General features: G+C 39.7%; 1 protein-coding gene and 1 non-coding gene across 2 annotated transcripts in view; both read right to left on the bottom strand.

Moving 5' to 3' along the window:
- LOC124169007 (nose resistant to fluoxetine protein 6-like) overlaps positions 1-13,625 on the bottom strand; it is a 159,805-nt gene that overhangs the window by 132,256 nt on the left and 13,924 nt on the right. The window lies entirely within an intron of this gene.
- Positions 7,566-7,649, bottom strand: Trnal-cag. Its single transcript has one exon. It is a non-coding gene; the product is annotated as a tRNA-Leu (tRNA).

Below are 13,625 nucleotides of genomic sequence, written 5' to 3'. Positions count from 1 at the left end.
TACCTATCTGCGGTTCATGAAAACCCGTCCTTGAGTGACGTGCAGAAATTTTTGTATCTCAAATCTATTCTTAAGGGGGAAGCTCATTCGTATGTTTCGTCTTTACCTGTGTCCTCGGCGAATTACTCGGTCGCGTGGGAGAGTTTGAAAGCGCGCTATATGGACTCAAACAGGTTGACTAATGCCTATCTGGAGGCTTTGTTCGATATCAACCCGATCACCCGGGAAGGTCAAGCTATTCGCAAATTTTGCACATTAATTACTGAGTATGTTGGTGCGTTAAGCGCTGTGGGGCGTAATGTCGAAAGTTGGTCGATCCCAATGCTTTTTATGTTGCGCCGCAAACTCAATTCCGTGTTACGGGAGCGGTGGGAAAAGGTAGCGCTCAACGTTGGTGAGCCTTCCCTACAAACATTTTTTGATTTTTTAGTGAGGAAGCCAAGATTTTGGAAGCAGCCTCATCGTTTCATTCAGATACTGGTCTGAATAAAAGGCCCCATAAGCCAATGCAATCTTTAAGAAAGTCTACTAGTATGGTTGTTAATACTGATAGACAAAGGGTCCAGAAATCGTGCCCAAATTGTTCGTTGCCGCATTCTTTGGAAAAATGCAGGAAGTTTTTGAAATTGTCAGTGGGATCTCGGCTAAGATTAGTTAAGGCTAAAGGGTGTTGTTTAGTTTGTTTCAGCCAAGACCATTATTTAAAAGATTGTGAATTCAAAATGCCATGCCCTAAGCGTAAATTGCCTCACAATGAATTAATTTGTTTTGCCAATCGTGAGGGTTCATGTTCGAAATTAGATAAAGATAATACTGCGGTAGAGCAGAAGCAGCAAAACCCTCAATTAGTGAGCGCAGACCCAGATGAAACGAAAGAAAATCCAGTTCGAGAGGTGTCTTCTTTCCAAACGTGCACTCATCGGTTGGGGTCTGTCGTGATGCTTGCGACTGCCAGGGCGATCGTATTGGATATTGATGGCAATGGCCGCGTAATTAAACTCTTGCTTGACACTGCAAGTCAGGGAACCTTTATCACGGAATCTTGCGTTCGAAAGCTACGGTTGAATTCCAATAAAATTAGAACTCCTATTTTTGGGTTCGGAAATAATAACTCTGTGATATCGTCTGGAATTGTCAGTTTGAAAATGAAGCCTTTGTCTGATAGCACGTTGAAATTGGAAGTCAAAGCTATGGTGGTTCCTCATATTGCTCAATGCCCAAAATTATCGGTCTTTAATAGATCATGGCCTCATATAAAGGGGTTGAAACTTGCGGACCCGAGCTATTACGATGAGGAAGAAATAGATGTATTATTGGGGGCAGAATGGTTTGCGCGCGTGGTAGTTAACGCGCCGATAATTGGTCCTCCAGGGACACCAGATATTTTGCCAACTGTTTTTGGTCATTGCCTAATGGGGAAAATTGAAAATAAAGCAAATCAAATCCGAGTGTTCTGCTCAACACTTGGTGATAATATTGAAGGTTTACTGCGAAAGTTCTGGGAGTCTGAGGAACCTCCTAAGAGATATCAGTGTAGTCCAGAAGATGATGCTTGCGAGCAGCATTATAAGAACAATATCTCTCGTGAATTGAAACAGTATGTTGTTCGTTTACCTTTTATCTCATCTACCCCTGAATTGGGGCAAAGCCATGGTTCCGCGCTGCAAAGGTTCTATATGCTAGAACGCAGATTAACCAAAAACTCCGCTTTACGCTCGAAGTATAACGAATTTATGAAGGATTATTTTGAGCAAGGCCATATGATTGTGGCAACGAGTGCCCCATTGAGAACATCTTATTACATTCCGCACCATTGCATTTATCGTTCAAAGGCGGAATTATCGCGATTTAGAGTGGTTTTTGATTGTTCTATGAAAACCACTAATGGCATATCATTGAATGATGTGTTGCATAAGGGTCCCAAATTGCAAGTGGATCTAATCGACATTTTGATGCGCTTTCGATTGCATGAGGTTGTGGTGATCGCTGATATACGCCAGATGTATAGAAATATTAAGCTACACCCGGCCGATCATGATATGCAACGAATATTTTGGAGATTTAGTCCCGAGGAAGAGCTCCAAGAATACTGCTTGACCACTGTGACTTATGGAATGAAATCAGCTCCATTTTTGGCAATTCGGACACTTCATCAGTTGGTATGCGATGAAGGCGCAGAATTTCCACTTGCATCTCGAATACTTCGAGAAAATACTTACATGGACGACATAGTTTCTTCAGTTCGAACCATTGACGAAGCATTAGTATTGCAGAGCCAATTAAAGAAGCTTTTAGATCGTGGAGGATTTGAGTTGCGCAAATGGTTGAGTAACCAGTTGGAACTGCTAGAGAATGTACCCTCAGAATTTTGCATTCTGAAGCCAGAGTGTTTTACTTTTCAGCATGAAAACCAACCTGCCGCTGAAATTTTGGGTTTGGCATGGAATCCTAGGAAGGATACATTTTCGTATAAGTTTGAGGCTGGATTTGGTGTCATCACGAAAAGAACCATATTGTCGGAAGTCGCTCGCTTATTTGATCCACTTGGATTTATTAGCCCTGTCACATTTCATGGAAAATGGCTCATCCAGCACCTTTGGCATTGCGGACTTGAGTGGGATGACACTCCTCCTGAAGAAGTGGTTGTCAAATGGAAACAATTCCGACTTGAGTTACCACTCATTTCGAAATTTGAATTACGTCGTTGCTTGAAAGTAGACTCGGCAATCGACCTTCAGTTGCACGCCTTTGCGGATAGTTCGGAGAGGGGATATGCGGCGGTGGTTTATTTACGAATTGTGAATTCCGACAAGACGGTTGCCACGTCATTACTGATAGCTAAGTCTAAGGTGGCACCGATCAAGCGGATATCATTACCTCGATTAGAATTATTAGGTGTGGTTTTGGCTACTAACCTTATTGATTACGCAAGAGATATATTGCTCCCTCACTGCGTAATTTCTGATGTTGTCGTATGGAGTGATTCAATGGTTGCTCTTCAGTGGATCAAGTCATCTCCTCACCGCTGGAAATCATTTATCGCAAACAGAGTCACTATGGTGCAAGAGAAATTATCTCCGAACAAATTTCGGTATGTTCCATCAGACTCTAACCCTAGTGACATAGCATCGAGAGGAGCCCTTCCTCGTCAATTGATCGAGGACGCAGGTTGGGTGACGGGCCCGTTATGGCTAAGTGAACAATCGGAGGCATGGCCGAGGGCTCCCAGCCTATCTCACCAAACGGATCGTGATGCCCTTGAAGTGGAAGCTCGAACAATTAATCTCCATACGGCACTAGAGGAAAACACGCTGACTTGGTTGTTGATGTTTTCCTCATTTTCACGACTGAATAGGATAGCAGCATATTTGCTGCGATTCATTCATAATTGTAAGCACCTTACGAGAAACATATTGGTTATCTCACTACTGGAGAGTTGGACCAGGCTGAGGTGCGGTTGGTAATCTTAGTGCAGCGAATTGAGTTTCAAAAGGAATTAGATTTATTACGGTAAGAAGAAGTGCCAAGTCGCTTAAGAAAATTGAACCCATTCATCGATGAGGAAGGTGTCTTAAGGGTGGGAGGCAGATTGAAGCATGCCAAAATTGCATTCAGCCAGAAGCATCCAATGTTGCTTCCAAGTTCTCATCATTTAACGGCTTTGATTATCGATTATTATCATGAGACCTACCTACACCCTGGGTCACTTCATTTGCACTGCCTTATCCAGTCGAAATTTTGGATCATTAATGCTAGAGACGTTGTTCGTCGAAGAATATTGCACTGCATTAAATGTTTTCGTGCAAACCCCAAACCGAAAGAGCAGTTTATGGGCAATCTACCGCCCTCTAGATTGAAAAAAATGAATGCTTTCAGCATATCGGGTGTTGACTATGGCGGGCCATTTGCTCTAAAAATGGCTAAAATCCGAAATTCTAAGATATTAAATGGATATATTTGCTTGTTCGTTTGCTTTGCAACAAAGGCAATACATTTAGAGCTTGTTTCGGATTTAGGCACAGACTGCTTCTTAGCCGCGCTAAAGCGGTTTATCGCTCGTAGAGGCGCTGTGACAGAAATTCATAGTGATAATGGTACTAATTTTGTAGGCGCACAGAGAAGGATGGCGACTTGGAGGAAAGTAACGTCATCAACTGACTTCAATGACAGAGCCGAACGATATCTGGGTGGAAGAGGAATCACATGGAAATTCATACCACCGGGCAGTCCTCATATGGGAGGGCTATGGGAAGCCGGGGTAAAATCGGTGAAAAGGCATTTGGGAGCATCACTCGGCGGTCAAGTGCTGACGTACGAAGAATTTTACACGGTGTTAGTACAGGTAGAAGCTGTATTAAACTCAAGGCCTATTACTCCAGTTAGTTCGGATCCTAACGATTTTGAGGCTTTAACTCCTGGCCACTTTCTCCTACAAGAACCAATTTACGCACTTCCTGAAGAACTGGAGCATGGTAATAGTGGATTGGGGAGACGATGGAGTTTGCTGCAACAAGTAGTAGGGACATTCTGGAAGCGATGGCAAAATGAGTACTTAATGACTCTGCAGCGGAGAGGAAAATGGACCTCAAAAAGTGGTAATATCAAGGAGGGTGACTTAGTTATATTGAAGGAACCGAATCGTAGCCCATGTAGGTGGAGACTGGGCCGAATAAACCGTTGCTTCTTGGGGACAGATGGCTTGGTTAGGGTTGCTGAGGTTAAAACTGAGCAGGGAGTGTTTAGACGGTCAGTAAAAGATTTGTGTCCATTACCTCTATCGGGTAATTAACGTTTGAGGTCAGGATTTCGTTTTGTTTTTTTTTGTTATGTTAGGTTTAGTTCTGTAGTTGATAATTTAGTGTTTCGTATTTGTGAACCTTTCCGAGGGCTACCCATTCCTATTAAGTCTCCTTGATGGCCCCCTTGGAGTGAAGAATAAGCAATCCTTTCCTTTTTGTTTTGTCTTTCCCTCTCCTTACCCAAAGTTGAGGTTGGTTTAGTTAAAGTTGGACTACATGATCACATTCGAAAGGTGAAGTAATATATGATTGTTTATCTATTCGATATTAATTTAATTGATAATTACTTTTGGTTTTTTTTTGCTTTGGAACGTTGTTCCAAGGGCGGGGGAATGTTTGGTTGTGAATTTCCCAGACTAAGTCGAGCCTCGCCACCTGTTGGCGATACCACGAATTGTCGGGTTTTCGTTTTGGTTTTGTTTTGTTTTGTCACTCCGAGAATGGGAGTGAATAGGCAGTCGTCCAGTGAACTTCGCAAGCATATGAGCAACCCCAGGAGAAGGAGCCATGTCGCGCCCCCGACGGGAACAACAGCAGCGGTGAGTGGTATGCCATCGGCCCGGCTCGACTTTGATTTAAACAGTATACAGTCCACTTTTATTATCACGATCGGAAGTGATCAACGGCCGTTGTTTTCAACCTTTGATAGCTCAGCAAAAACACCATGCAAGCGACCGTCGGGTACTGCGCAAACAGGGCAGCTGCACGTCCTCCGCACCACACGCTCAAGTCATTTTTCAACATAATTCTGTTGTAATCACTCAAAGTGATCTTTACGAACAAATTCCGTCGTTTTCGTCGACAGATCGTTCTTCCTCTTCATCGCCTTAAACCACTACACTCCTCTCGCTTCATTATTCATGACGACGAATATAATCCAATATAACGACGAATATATCTAATAAATAATTTCGTGATGTATTCGAACAAATAGGCACTACGTAATATTTATAATTGTACATAAAAGCACTTCACGTAGGTAAAAACAACTTCTTCCTGGCATAGGCATACCGCAACAATCTCCTAACTCCACGCCTCGGACGTTAGCAACTTTGTTTGGGGAGAAATGACGTCACTCCTCTTGGACACACTACTTTCGCTCGCACCCCCCACTCCTCCATTTTGACCTTTAATATCTCGAAAACTACTGCTAGTAATGAAGTTTCCCCCGGTAGATATTATTTCCTAGAGGTTTACGACATTTTGACAGAGTTTTTAAAAAATGTGAAAATTCCCCATTAGCCGTAAAAATGTGATTCCCATGCACAATGTTTTTGAATTTTCGATTGTAAAAGACGAAGTACTTGTCGATTGTAAAAGATATATTAAAGAGGGATGATTATCAGGCAAGAAGGATTGCCATTAGGATTGCCAGGCAAGAGGGATTACTATAAGGCACAACGCAGCCTATATTCGGCATATGAGTTACACGTAAACAGTTCACTCTATCACCATCGCGCTGCTTACATTTTTCGCCGGTAGTTGGCGTCTTCCGGGCTGGAATCGTGAATTGCCACAAGTTCCTTTCCGCCCGCGTAAAGGTTCACTTCGAGGTGGATGCCCAAACAGCTCACCGTAGACCGCCAGAGGCAGCGCGAGGAATGTGATGAAGTTTTGCACCATTTTGAAGAGGAAGGGGATAATTTTTTTTGGGCGCTATCACCCAGTGTTTTCCACATGCTCCTCGCCCAAAAGAAACACCTAGGAGGAATTAAGTCCGCGACGTACGGCGAGGTGCAAGAGGAGGAACAACGCCTACCTTCGCAACGCGGGCGGAAGCTGTTATGACGACGGTATTCAGAAGTTCAACGTGCGAATGAGAAAAGTCGCTTAGCGTCTTAAAGTGACTACATGGAAAAATAGCTGAAGCCAAGACCTTTCCAAAGATTTATCCAGCAATTAAAAAATATCTCATATTCAGTGACAAAAAATTGGAGACCTTACTTTAAAGTTTACTCTCGTATTTCATATAAGTAACATTTATGTATGACAATATTAAATAATTAGTTGGTTTGAATACACATGCACCCAATCAATATCAAGCCAATAATTTATGAATTTCACCCTTGAACTTGACAGCACCAATTCCGAAAAGTTAACTTCTGATGCGGCATCTCCACCAAGACGAAAGAGCCTTGAGAAACGACATTTATAGGCATAAAAGACAGGTTAGTTTTTTCTGTTGAAGACTGTCCTGGAACGTGTTCCTGCAGGTATCTTGATGTCAAACTTCCCCAACAGATCAGGAGAGTCTATAACGCCATTCACTGTTTTAAATAAGGATATCAGATCCAGTAGCGGATACAGAAAAAACTCAAGGGGCGTAAAAGATATCTTGAGTTTCCTATACTTTCATCAAAATAAAAATAATCAAGTCACATGCAAAGTTTAAGAAAGTTTTATTTAAAATGATAATAAGTACATACAAGAAAATGCCATCTTATGATATTAAAAAGTTAAAATTTTGGTTCTGCAATGTTTGTTAATACGGGCGGCACCGCAAGGGGGGGCGCGCGCCCCCCATGTGTATGTATCCACCTCTGATGAGATCAGGTATACCACGTCTGATCTACAGCGGCTGAAGCCCAAATTGAACCTCCAACATTGCCACAGGAGTTTGAAAGCATTCAAAACCCAATTTAAATGGAATTGTTCGCCGGGAAAAAAAAGAAATAAAATTTATGTCAAGCACGCAGACTCCGAGTTTCAAGCGGCTCTCAGCCTAATTCGTTAACCATCGGCGTAACCCAAAAAAAAATAAAAATTTGTCAGAAGTGGGATTCGAACCCAAGCCCGGAGAACCGGACTGCGACCTGAACGCAGCGCCTTAGACCGCTCGGCCATCCTGACATGACATAAGTTAAGATAATGTATGGGCATGGGTCTCAATTTTGAATGACATTTCTTCGTCATAAAGGCGCGAAAATTGTCCTTTTGAAGACAATTAATTGGCCATTTCGTTTTCTCATTGTGAAAAATGCTTCCAGGACAAATTTAAAAAAAGAACGTCATATTTATAAAGTGAATTAACTCATAAATGCCGAAAGGTATGAAGGAATTGAATTTATTTCCTCTCCGTACATCAGGCAGAGATGCCGTGGAATTGAGACACTGAGAAGAATGACAGCGTTCTCAAATTCCTCAAGTGTGAATCAAACAATCAAATTTTCCGTCTCTCGGAATGATAACTCCAGCGATAGGTTTTCAGGAACCAATATATTAATCCCTCGACGCATAATTTTCTGATTCACACGGTTATACCGCCGTCCCTTTTTCCATCGCTTATTCCGCCACTTTCCGTATTAAAATAACTGTCATTGTCGTTGTTGGAGGCCGTGCGTTCTGATTGGCTGAAAGACGATAATAGCGACGGAAAAAGGGACGTGCCGAGTGATGAAAAAAGGGATGGGATTCCCATCCCTTGAGCTATCGCGGACAATGATCGTGAGAGACGATCATCTTTTCCGCCATCATTGGAGCGATCGCTGAAGCTGTCCCTCGAAAGGGATGGAAAAAATGATCGTGTGATTAAGACAATACTTTTGATATTATACAATACGAAGACCGTCGTTTTTTTATTTGACCAAGACCTTGGTAAGTATAAATTTATAAATACCTTGAGGCCAGGGATGTAAGCTCTCGTCACTAATTAGACATCAAATACTGTAAACTTTCGGTAGAATCAGAGTGCGTTAATGATCTAGGGAAAATTGATCACGGGACCGAACGAATACATGAAAAGGAGGTTTATGTGATTCAATTCAATCAACACAAAACTTCAGGATCTATGAAGGTAAAGTAAAATTTAAGATATTTATTTTAAAAGCCATACTCTGGCTATAGAGCTGATATACCTATAGAAGAAAAAGAGCATGATAACATTTTTACATTAAGTACTCTTGAACAAAGACGATTCACATAAACCTTCTTTTAAAAAGTAATTCAATATTATAAACGTACATTTAATTTCTGAAAAAAAGTTTAGCACTCCTCCAAAAAAAACATGAGTCAAATATCAACAAACTGAAATCGATCTAAATACTGTATCGCATTCGTATACGGAATACTTCATGAGCGTGGAACGACCTACGTCGGATAAAGGGGAGGAAATATTGCACACGAGGGCTTCACCTGGATTAGGGAACCAGATAAGTCAGCTTTGGCCGAGCACAGCCTTAAGGCCGTTTTACACGGTACACGGAATTGCGCAATCTGACGTACGTGCGAAGGCGCAATCAAAATTGCGTCGTGTAAAGCGGAGAATTGCTGGAACACATGCGAGAATGCGTGGACGTGAGATGGCAAAATAGCCCGTTCTAATTTCGTCCATGCATTCGCGAAATTCCGCGCCATTTTAGACATTAATGCAGCTCTAACCTGCGCAATTCCGTGCCCCGTGTAAAACGGCCTTTTTCACGGCCGCAAAGTTCACTTGGAAAAAAAACGAAAATTCTCCACCGATCCACGGTTTACTTGGATTGCATCGTCTGGGAAGCCATTGAAATCAGATTAGAGAAAAAAAGAATGAACCGCGACACAGTAATCCAATTACGCCGCACAGTGGGCTGAAATCGAAAAAAGCTGGCCAAAAATGATATTTTTCACTTTTAAATCTGGGAAAAATGATTAAATTTTCAAATTATAGAATAACCAGTGATCACAATACTGAAATAATTTTATTTCTAAGCAATTTTTTAAAGCAGCAGACGTCTATCAATTTTAAACAAAATAATCTCAATAAAATTTTCCCTTTTTTTTTAAATTGACAAGTTTTTGCCACTGTTGCGTTATTTTTAAAAATGCTTAAATTGAAGTCATTCCATTGTAAAAAAATTTAAAATACATTGCAGTGAAAGTTATAATTATAATGATAATTTCTATTACTTTTAAATAAACAATTAAAATGTCCTATTTTTTACGTGTTTTTAACATAGTGTAGAGGAAAACTTTGTTTTTCACTTTGCTTTACAAAGTCTTTGTACCACATTATGGGGCTTTATCATGTTGGTAATGATTGATTTCCAAGTGCGCTTGGAAACCGATAATTGCCAACATGATAATCTATCCTCTAACACAATTTTCAACATCCCCTCCCCGCTCAGCACTCGCTCCATCCATACCTTTTGTCTCATCCGTACATCACCTAGATGCCGCCTCTCCTCACCCACCATATCTAGCACTTCGTCGTTCCTCCTCCACTCCGTACACCTTACCTTCTCCATTCTTATACAGTGCAACTGATGTAGGCATAAAAATTTCATGGGGATTGAAATGTAAATGTGCATATGTATTGTGTGGTCACTTTTATTGGTGTCAATACATTTTTTACTTCAATTCGTTAGATTCGCCGAAAAGATTATTTATTTTGAATTCTGGACTAACAATAATATCGTAACATTGAGCATAAAGAACCTTAGTGCACACTAAGACCTTAATCAAAGGTTTGCTTCGTGTTTATAAGAGACAAGTCACGAGAAAGGCTCAGTTGCCTTGAAATTATCCAGAAAATACAAATGAGTCCCTCTTCCAATAGCAGTGCAACTTTTTCGCTTTCAAAATCCTCAGATGATTCATCCAACATTGAAATGATCAATATCTTAGAGGCGTACTCAAATTAGAAGAGAAAATTCAAGGAACGTTAAATATTTACCCTCGGTACATTAGGCAGAGGAATTGTGGACTTGAGAAATGAAGTGAAGGTGTTTTCAAAACATTTTCTTAAGGAATTGAAAGGATTTATCCGTATGACTCTGATTTCAAAAAAAGTTAATGAAACATGGAGATAATAACAGTTGTTCCATAATAGGTATTTCAACGTCATGCTAATACATAGAGAATGCGTGAACTCCGCAGTATGCAGCTTAAATTTGTGGAATTCAGTCAAAGGAGAAATGATTTAACGCTAGAACCGCGGATTTTTTCTTGTACTGTTACTGGCGGAGTGGTTATTATGACACCTTTTGTACGAATTAATTCACTCTTTCACAACTATATATCATTCTATTTAAGTATTATTACGTTTAGGCTTGAAAGCTGCCATTGCTTGCCTTGGCTTCACTGAGTCCTGTAGGTATTAGTCATAAGTACCGCGATTATATGCTTTGAATTGCCTATCTTTGTCTATTTCACAGACGGATTCTTTTCATTAATTTTATCCCACTTCCGATGGTCGGATAGGCTTGAAAATCTGCACAGCAGCTTGCTTCAAAAAACAATACAATTTTCAAAAATCATACATTTGCAATTTTATTCTTTGTGCTCTAATTAGTTTAATTTCCCTACGGAAAAATAGTTTTGAATTTTCTCAACAGCTGGCGTTATTTTCACTGTGATTTCATCATGAGTTCTCCTGCAGGTGCATTATTGGATGCAAGGGGACTTTTTGGTAAGGGTGCTGTATTTAAGAAGGGACCACTTTTTGGTGCACTTTGAAGAAATGGTTTCCATTAAAAGTCACCTAAGAAATTGTCAAAAAAAAAAGGATTTTGGTAGACGAAATCTGAGCAAATATGAGAAGTATTAAGTTAAATTTTCCAAATGCGAGCAAGATGAAGACGATTAATGTTGGTATTTCTTCCTCCTATTTTTTTTTAATTTCTTTAATAGGTCTGGTTTAATCTATTACACGATTCACCCCTAAAAGTAGAAAAAAAAGATATGAAAGATTGAAAAAAACAGTTCTTTCTAAAACACTATAAAATGCACTAAAAAGCTAAAAAAAAAATTCGCTTTTCATTACTTAGAGAACAACGCGTGGGTGATGATTATGTTAAGATATATATAGCGTGCCAATCATTAATTACGGCGATTGTAATTGAACGACGGTTATACATACGGGAAGAGATGGATTTACCATTGGAAAAACGGTGGGAATAACTATGTGATTCAGAAAATGATGGGTCGAGTGATCATGTATTTGGTCCCTGAAAACCTATCGCTGGAGCTATCATTCTGAGGGACGGAAAATATGCTCGTGTGATTCTGGCTTAATTGATCAGATGGATGCTATTGCCGGATTTTGCCGTTTGCGGGCAATTCACCGTTGCCGCTGATAGAAGTCGAAGGGTCACCGTGTAAAAATTTTACTTAAGTTAAGTCAGTTAAGTTAACATTAACTTGTCTAAGATAAACTTAACTTAAGTAAGTCAAGTAACCTTAACTTGCTTAAGCCTGAATCACATGATCATTTTTTTTCGTCGCGAAAGTGATCACTATCGCGATCACTGCGCAAAATGATCGTCGCCGGCAATTGTTTTTCGCGATTGCGATGAGGATTCCCATCGCTATTTTTCATCACTCGTCCGGTCGCTTTTTCCGTCGCTAAAACCGTCACTAAAACCCCATATCAGCCAATCGGAACGCATTCCCCTATGGAGCGATTGCAGCGCAACGTTTGACAATTGTGGGAACGACATAAATAAACAAACACGCTACATAATTTCGTGATGTGGGTCCTATGACAACGAGCTGTGATATCGGAAATGATGCGAAAAGCGACGGCGAGAGTGACCGTGTGATTCAGAAAAATGATCACTAGAGCGATTGCTTTTCGCGACGGGAAAAGTGATCTCGATAGTGATCACTTTCGCGACGAAAAAAAATGATCGTGTGATTCAGGCTTTAACAATATTCAGTCATTAGACATTTGAATACGTTTTTCCATTGTCATCTAATTGATTAACTAAATTTCCACGTGGAAAAATAGTTTTAAATTTTTTCAATAGAATGAGATTGTTATAATTTTATTTTTGTTTTTCATTTAAAATTTACTTTTGGCAGAAGTTTCTTGAATATCCTACTTTTAATCGATTCGATGGTTCAACTCTGAAAAGTAGACAATAAAATTATTTTAAAAAACATGCTATTTCCAAAAACAGTATAAAATTTACCAAAAAGTAAAAAAATACGCTTTTCAGGACTGGAAAAATTAAACGGGTAATGATTATTTTTAGATATTAATATTGCGTGCCAATGCTCATAGGTGGATTAAGGGGGGAGGGGCACGGGGGTACGTGCCTCCCCAGACGATAAAAAAATATACAAGATTTTCAATACGGTTATCATTACGTTCGTTTTGTTTTGCGTATTACGCAGCCTCAATCATTTAATTTAATATAAATAACTTTTATATCAAAACAAATAGAATATTTTCTAGAGTAATGGTTGTATTTTGTTTTTAATCTCAAATATGAGAAGACCTGTCAGACCTTTGCGCCCCACCCCCCAGAAAAAATCCTTGATCCGCCCCTGCCAATGCTCACCAATCAGACTCTTCTAAACTCATTTCTAATACACCTAATCCGCACCCACTATTTTATTCTACAAGTAACGACAAGCTTTTTTTTACTTTTTAATGCATTTTATACGATTAATGAAAAAAAACGTCCTTTTTAAACCACTTTTATTTTTCTCTTTTTTCAAACGATTCTTATTTTTTTATAACCACACTCCTTTGTTTTTTTGGTGAAATTGACATAGAAAACAAAGTTGAAATAAAAAAAAACTCCTCTAAAGAATAGAAAATTTCCGCAATAGGTCATAGTTACCCCGTCAATAAACTCGCTAGAAACGAATCTGAAACTTAATACGTTCCCTGATTCTTTTCTAAATGTTTAAGTATTTCATTAATCATTTAAAGAAGTCTTTCTTTGATGAAGGCATGTGAAATATTTTCTGTTGGTGTGGTTGTTCTATTACTCATGGAAAAACTTGTGCTCTTCGATAACTTTTAAAGATTGTGAAATCTGATGAAAGTGGTAGCTGTGGTGCAGTAGTGGTTAAGTTAATCTTGGCAAAACTTGTGACATTCGATAACTGTTCAAGATT

Source organism: Ischnura elegans, chromosome 12, assembly GCF_921293095.1.
Source record: "Ischnura elegans chromosome 12, ioIscEleg1.1, whole genome shotgun sequence".
Lineage (NCBI taxonomy): Eukaryota > Metazoa > Arthropoda > Insecta > Odonata > Coenagrionidae > Ischnura > Ischnura elegans.
Note: the sequence above shows the minus strand (reverse complement) of the source record. Positions and strands in the feature narration are given on the sequence as shown.